Below are 8,542 nucleotides of genomic sequence, written 5' to 3' on the forward strand. Positions count from 1 at the left end.
TTCCAGACTGTCTGTATGACCTTGAGAAAGTTACTGCCCCTCCATGTGCTCCGTTTGCTTCTTCAGAAGCTGGGGATAAGAGAAAGGATGTCTGTCGGCCCATGCTGTTCACTGGCATGAACTACAGTGACTGACACAGTAGGTGGCAAGAAACAGCTGCTTGGTGAATGCGTGTTGGGGAGCGGCGCTCATCTCCCCTCTACTCATGCTATGTCAAGAAGAGAGGGAGGATCTGGGGGCAGGTGGAAGCTCTTCCCCACCCAGAGATTCAAGGTCCTGAGGACTTCCCCTTGCCCATCTGAACTGGCATTTAAGTGACTGAGCCACACAGGCACCCCTTCCTTAGCTGCTCTAAGACACTTCTCCGAAAAAGGATCTCGGTGGAACTCTTCAGGAAAGCTACCTGACAAAGGAAACTTGTACAGGTACCTGCAAGAGATAAGAGATACAAAGTACTTTTAAAAGCCGAGTGGGGACAGGCGGGCTTGTCATTCTGAGGTCGTTCTGACCTCGCGATATTCTTTTTATCCTAACTCCAAGGCTTGATTTCACATCCTGTTGTGATTCTCCCTCTTATGTCACTTCAGCCTGCATGCAGAGCTTGGCATTCCACAGTCCATCTAGGAGGAAGGATGCCTGAAATAACACGACTAACAGGACAGATCAGTGCCCTTTTCTGAAGAGGAAATAGGTCCAGTGCCATGTTATTGCCTCAGCTGTGAGCTCCCAATAGAGAATATAGGACCCCGGGTCACAGAGGGTAAAGGTAGCCATCTTATAGGAAGTTGAACTCATCAAGATTAGCTCCTGAATGACCAGGAATTACGATGCAAAGTTAAAAGTTCAAGGACAATTACAGTAAATTTCACTTAGGGATAGGACTATGTCATCCTAACACTCTTTTCAGACACGTGGTCCCAAGTGGTCATCACAACAATCCCATGAGATTTGGAGACCAGTGCTCTTTCCAAAGAGGAGTCTGATGCTCTGGAAAGTTAACAATTTGAAACATGTCCAAAGGACCCAGACATTTGCCCCCCGAACCAACGGTCCTTCCGCTGTATCTCACACCACCACCTAGTGGGCAAGACCCATGGCCCAACTCAGGCACTCTTCCATTCCAATAGATGGGCACAACAGGGACCAGGATGAGGCCTGCTTCCTTCCCAAAGGGCTGGCCTACCAGGTCATTAGTTTCTGAGGACAGGTTCTAGACACTGATGTCCTCCGTGATTGTTGACCTGAGCCCTCACTGAAAAGAGATATGAAGTTTAATCCATAGAGTCTGGCATTCAAGAGCAGAACATTACATTTAGGCCTCACACTTTTTCCTCCTGCCTCAATGTTGATGCTGAAAGACAAGGAAAAATGGTATGTAAGACAGTCTCACAAAAATGGTATGTAAGACAGTCTCACTTTCCTCTGTCTATGAAAGCAGCAGCGGTCATTACTAGTGAATAAGGTGAGTCTACACTGATGGGAGACCCATCTTGTAAGTTCTTCATTTTTAAAGTGGCTAACCACATTTTCTATTCATCCTTCTCTGAAAAACTCAAGGAATGGTTTTCTGCACGTGGTCCATTCAGCATATTTAATGCAGGAGTCCTGCTGAAGGGAGCCACACGGTGTCAAGTCTTCGAGATCACGTGTGCTCCATTGACAGGATTGTACTCCGAGGAGGTATTGAGTACTATCTGCTTGGAGACTTTCAGAGGCTAAGCAGCTCTTTCTCTCTCTCTCTCTCTCTCCTCTCGTGGTGGTGCTGACACAATAAAGAGGCCTGGCCCAGAGATTCCCGAGGTGAATGAAAACATGAAAGAAGCCAGGGAAATCCAAGACCAGTAATGTCTATCCCGGGAGAGTCAAGGAATTCTCCCAGGGGCACTAAAGAGGAAATAGAAACATTTTCAAATAAAAGGAAGCCCTGCCCTGAGATTCATTCCAAATGTCCTCACTTCAAGCTGCTTTTCCTGTTACATCAGTTCCCTCAGTTCTGCTTCCTCACTTTCTCCTAGAGTTTCTGAATTAAGTACCTTTTTATAACCTGAGCTCTTCTACCCATTTCTTCCTTCCTTCCTCCTCTGCTCACATCTCCCCCGCCTTCTCCATTACTAACCCACACCATTCCCCCATCATCTGGGAACAGCTCTGTCTTTCTAAGAAAGGAGAGCTAGCACCCTTCTGTTATCTGATCACATAGTCTCTGGATCTTCCAGGTTTTCACAGTGCTCTGGTTGTGAATCCAAACTTCACTGAATAAACAGGAGAATTTTTTTTAAAGAAGTGACCTAGATTCTATGCCAGATTAATTACATCAGACACTTTCTGGAGGCTGAGGAGAACATAATTATTTTAGAATAACTTTATTTTGAGACAATTTTCAAGCTTATGGAAACATTCAAAGAATAGGAGAAAAAAAATACACAAATTCCAATCATTCGAAGACACCCCTCCTCCCATACGCCAGTTGCCCTTCCTAATTCCTTTATATTCAAAGATTTTAATCCGGGATCGTGCCTTTCACCCAGTACTCACGTATTTCTTTTCTTCTTTTAACTGGAAACAATTCTTCAGGCTTTCCTTAACTTGGATGACCTTGACAGTTTTTTAAAAAGTAGGGCAATGACACTAAGAGAGAATGTTTTCAATTCTTAACGCTCTAAGAAAAATGAACCACTAAAAAATAGTAATAACAAAAGCAAGTATATATGGGAAGAGTTTGCCTTTGGCCTCCGGCTCCAATAAATCTCAGCCGTGCATTGGACCTATTACCCAATCATTCCACTGCAGGGTTTCCTTATTTATGAGATCGCGTCCAGATTGTAGATGCGTATCCCCTTTCCCTGAATTCTTGTCTTTAACCCCAGAAACAAGCCTGGACCTGCAAACATACCCCAGGCAGCACGCTCCCAGTTCGGGCCGTGCGTCCCCAGGAACGCGCCATTCCTAGACGTTTGACTCTGCAAAAACACTGCCCAGCAAAGCAGAGGATCCACGCAAGGGCAACCCAGGACATGAAGGATCCGGGCAAACCGCGGCAAAGTTTCTCCTCAGCGGTCAGGCCCGACAAGGGAGAGTTTGCTCTCTGGCCCCCACCCCGATTCCACGCCGTCCTGCACCCCGGACCCCGGACCCAGACGACACCTCACCCAAGCCAGACCCCCCTGCTTGCGAAGCTGCGCAGGGAGTGCCCGTTACGTTGGGTTCGGGCGCCCCCTTCTGGCCGTCGGGGCGCAGCGAGGGAGCCTTGTCTGCGCCGTTAAGGCCTGGCGGTGCGTGTTTCTCTGTGGTCCGCTCAATCACAGAGCTCAGCGGCACAATCAATTCGCCAATGGTGCTGGTGATGCTCTGGTCCAGCCATTCCGGATCTGATGGTCGTGAAAAACAGGAAATCACGCTGTTGATAAAATGATAACTTCTCAGTCACGCCAGAATAGCAGGACCTGCTTTAATGTTTTTTTTCACCACAAAATAGGTATTAACATGCAGAAGGCACAAGCCACCTGTTCCTGCCGTGGATTCTCAACCTGTCCCATACAGGCTGCAATACAGATCTTTATCCTGTTTGCACAGAAGACTACAGGACAGCTTGGAGGAAGAGCTGGTGGTTAGATTACTCCCGAGGCAGTCTGGAACGTCAGGACCAGAAAAAGAAAGTAGAAAATCTTCAGGTTTGTCCTTACTTGGAGATGTTATCTAAAAGTATTTCCAAGGAATCAGCAGCTTTCTGAAGAAGAAGGAGTAGAGCTGCTATGCCTTGGAAGTTGTCAGGGGGACGGCGGAAATGTGCTTTTCCCTATTTAATAAATTCCAAAGAAAATCAGGAAATAAAATTATTCTCATGACGTTCTAATCACTATATTATTGTTTGTCAAATCAAAGAAAGCAATCTTCACTGTATTTTCTGTGCCAATTGTCAAATATCTGAAGTCAAAACTTTATATGTATAGTCTTCAAAAAATGTTCAGAAAAATAAACAATCTGTTTCTTTAAAAAAGAAAGAAAGAAACTAACCAGTGATAATACATGTTTCATTTATCTTTTCAAATTTTTGGAGGGTATTTGTTGTCCCTAGAATCTGAAATATAACTTATGGAAAACCTTCTTCATTATATTATTTTATTAAACACTTCTGTCTGTTAAGGTAATTTTAGCTGCTTAAACAGATAAACCTGAAAATGTCAGCATTTTGAAAATAATACAAGTTTATCTTCTCTTTGTGTGATACTTCAGTGCATGTGTTCCTGAACAAATGACTCTTCCAGTAGGTTCTCCCTCAAACGGTGATGCAGGGATCCAGTTACTTTCTATTCAGTGCCTTTGCCATCATCTATATGAGACTTTAAATATGGCTGTGGTGCTTGGATTTACTCCACTTAGTTGTAAAAGAAAAAAGCACAGTTGATCCCATGGGCATGTTTTCATGGGCCAGACCTGAGCAGAGCAAACATAATTTGCACCCATGTTCAGCTGGCCAGGATTCACCCCACATGGCCACATCTAACTGTAAAAAGACTGGAAGAGGACGTCTAATTTTGTGACCAGTGGGGAAAAGATGCACATTTAAGGAATAACACCATCATTAGTTTTTAAACTATGGGCACTAATTTGGTTTTAGGAGAAAAAGCCAATTTTCTAGCTTTTGTACATTTTATCCAAAAAACGTTGACTGCAGATCTGATTCCACAAATGAAAACCAGACAAGGGACACAACAGGAGAAGGCATGGGCGTTCACATTACTGGTTCTTTAAAAGGGAGATTCACCTGGATTCCCAAGGGCATCGGTTAAAGTTGAAACATACCACTTCTAGATCCCAAGTTCATTTGGGGTCCCTCTTACAAATTAGTCTCCTTTCAAGAGTTCTTTTGGCTTGAGGCCATGCCAGTTATCCCACTGTCCTCCTTTACCATTCTACCTCTCTGCAAACCTCCAGCAGGATACTTTTGGTGTGCTTTTATTTTGTTTTTTGTTTTTTTAAGATTTTATTTATTTATTTGAGATAGAAAGAGAGCAGAAGTGCAGGGTGGGGTGGCGGGCACAAGGAGAGGGAGAAGCAGACTCCTCACTGAATGAGTAGCCTGATGCGGGGCTTGATCCCAGGACCCTGAAATCATGACCTGAGTGAAAGGCAGATGCTTAACCGACCGAGCCACCCAGCGCCCCTACTTTTGGCATGTTATTAACTACTTGGAAGCTTTAGGCTGAGAGATCTTATCCATTCACCTCTGCTTCCTGGGCAATGTATATAGGGTAGAAGGAATTGGTCAGGAGGTACTAGCTCCCATCACTGCCTATGGTGCTTCAACCTGAAGATACCACCTTTAGGCAGCGAGAGCAGCACATACTTCTGAGATCTCCATATCCCTAGAAATCTGGGGGCACATTTAGCAATGTTCTGGGAAAAGGTGGACTGTGTGATCCTAGACAATTACCCTCAGAATCCAAGAAATGTGCCGATGTCCCTAACTGCATAGGGAATAAATGGTAACATGCCTGCTCCTCCTCTATTTTTTTTTTTTTTTTTACAAAATCTGTTCACTGTCAATTATGCAGCATAACACAATTAGAGTAGCTGGAATTTTCAGTTAGACTGAATCTTCATCACTTGGTAACTGTGTGGCCTTGGATAAATTATGTAGTTTCTAAAGCTCACTGTCCTTATTGGAAAGTGTGAACGATAAAAATGATAAGCCTTCATTCTTATAGAAGAGTTGATATCATACACATTATGACCAGATAAATTTACAATCAGATGGAAAATGAAAGTAAAAATTTGGACACTTTGAGGACCGACATTGATGTCACCAGTGTTCCTGCTTTGGTCCTCCAAGGGACCAGGGCTTCAGGAGCAGGACAAGGTAGCTGGTGATTTTTGCCAGTATTCTTACCCACAGGGCTATGAGTGTGTTCTTTAGTTTCCAAAATTCATCAACCTATCCTGATGCCATAAAACAGGGCCAATAAGATCTGAATAACAACCATGTGGCAGACACGTAGAAATCCTCGCTACAACCCTGGGTAGGAGTTGTTCCTGATGAGAAAATTCAGACGTAGGTTAAGCAATTTTTCTTAAAGAGCAAACGGGTCAAAAGAGTACCTGAAATTGAATCCAAGTCATTCTGACTTTTATTTATTTTTTTTAAGATTTTATTTGTTTGTTAGAGAGAGAGAGAGAGACAGAGCGCAAGCACAGGCAGACAGAGTGGCAGGCTAGAGGCAGAGGGAGAAGCAGGCTCCCTGCCGAGCAAGGAGCCCGATGTGGGACTTGATCCCAGGACGCTGGGATCATGACCTGAGCTGAAGGCAGCCGCTTAACCAACTGAGCCACCCAGGCGTCCCTCATTCTGACTTTTAAAATAGCATAATCTTGCCCCTTTTTCCATGACGGAGAACACAATTACAAGCCCATCTTCTAAACTGTGGATGACACGGACAGCATCTTTCAAGACAGGCATCTTGTCCAATGTGAGCCGTCTTGTGGGAGTCACAATGGGGACTGATCTGAAGTTTAGAAGGTACTGACTATCCTTGGCATGGATGTTCTCATGCCTGGTCTCCAGTTTGACATCAGTCATGAAGACATTCCAGGTGTGACAAATTAAAAACCTAACGATGTTTCAGTTCTTGATGTCACTAAGAGGATCACAAACATCATCACTGTACCATCTTCCAAACTAGAAGTATCCACGTGTTCCGGCTCAGCCCTGCTGATACAAGCCCTATCTGAAAACGGAAGTCTGATCACATCCTTCAATGAATCTGAGCGCATGTTGGAAGAACTGTGGAAGAGAGCACATGTTACTCATTCATCATACTCCCCTTATCCCAGCCTCAGAGATGCAAACTCTTAACTTAGGCAAAACAAAGATGGCCATCTCAGTAGAGGGCTGGATGGCACCTTACCATGTGAGGATCTTTTGGGGCAAGAACATTCAGCTGTCATGGAAAGCAAATGAGCAAACCATTGTGCTGTCGGTTTCTCAGCCCACCAGACTCCCCTATCTACTACCTAATCATAACACCCACTCATCCTTGCACGGAATTCTGCAGTTTTCTCTCATCCAGAATCTTATTGGAGCTACTATGAGGAATGGCTTTCAGATCAAAGTTGGGGAGTGTTATCTTCAAAGACACCCATCCACCCTGTGGCAAGTGTCAGAGAAGGGACTCACAGCCAGTTCGGAATGCATAAGCAGTGTCCTTTTTGCCATTGAATCTGTCTAAGCTATACCATGTCATCAGTCATCCAAGACTGGTGAAGACCCTCAACACTAATACAGTTCTTAGAAGAAGCTTATTTTTCAGTCCGTTTCTTTTTTAAAAGTGAGTAACCTCATGGATGCTACCCCTATTAGATCAGTTTCAAAAAGAAGAGAGTTCAGCAAGGTCAGAAAGTGGGAAAGAGAAACAAAAATGTATCTGGCCATTTATGTGTCATCTACAAGATAAATAATATATTACCTTATTAAATCTCCCTGTTAATATGCTGAAACAGTAATGCCATCGAGTCCATCTGTAAATGAAAAAAGCAGAACCCCAAGAGATGAAGTGACCCATCAAGGGCACAGCGAGTAGTTGGTAGAGCCAGGAGTTGCGCCCAGGTGTGTTGATGGAGACCCTTATGCCCAGGAGAACTGAGTGAATGTCATGCTTCCTTCACTCCCAGGTGGCTGTGGCAATCAGGATAGTCAAATGCCCACGAGTCACCCTGCCTGAAGTCCTGAATTCACAAAGAGCCTCTGCCTTGCTCCCCCTGTGTCTCACGCCACCCCCCTCCCAATTCTCCTCATTCTCCTGCAGCATTTGTCTAGGTTATGAGCAGATCTTCCATCACCAGCATGAATACGTTCAAGACCCCCTCAGTTATACTGAGATATAATGGACACATATAGTAGTTTCAAGTGTACAACATAACGGTTTGCTATATGCATATACTGTGAAATGATTACTAAATTTAGTTAATTTCCACCACCCCATAGGGTCACAATATTTTTCTGCTGCTGAGGACTTTTTAAGATCTACTCTCTAAGCAACTTTCAAATATATGATACAGTACCGTTAACTATAGTCATCATGCCGTGGATTTCATCCCCAGAACTGATTTCTCTCGTAATTAGAAGTCTATGCTTTGGGCTGCCTTCACTCACTTGCCCATCCCCCCACCTCTGGAATCTGCCAGTCTGTTGCATACTTGAATGCCCTTTGTCTGCATTTAGTCATTTCATACACTAATCCTTGAAAAAATATCATTACTGTTCCCCATATTGGAGATGAGGAAACTGGAGAACATAGCGTTTATGTTATTTGCAAAAGGCCCACTAACAGTGGGTAGCAGAGCTGGGAGTCAACCCTCAAACTCTGGCTCCAGAAGCACATTCTTGAACCACCAAAATAGATCGCACAGACTGTCAGGGCACAGCGCAAGACAGTAAAATGGGACGTGTTGAAGAATAACCACTGACTTCCCACAGCACCCTGCCTACGGTTTCCTCCTACTCTTCACGGGCAGCTCAGAACACTACACGGAGGCGTGAGGTTTT

Source organism: Neovison vison, chromosome 9 (genome assembly GCF_020171115.1).
Source record: "Neovison vison isolate M4711 chromosome 9, ASM_NN_V1, whole genome shotgun sequence".
Lineage (NCBI taxonomy): Eukaryota > Metazoa > Chordata > Mammalia > Carnivora > Mustelidae > Neogale > Neogale vison.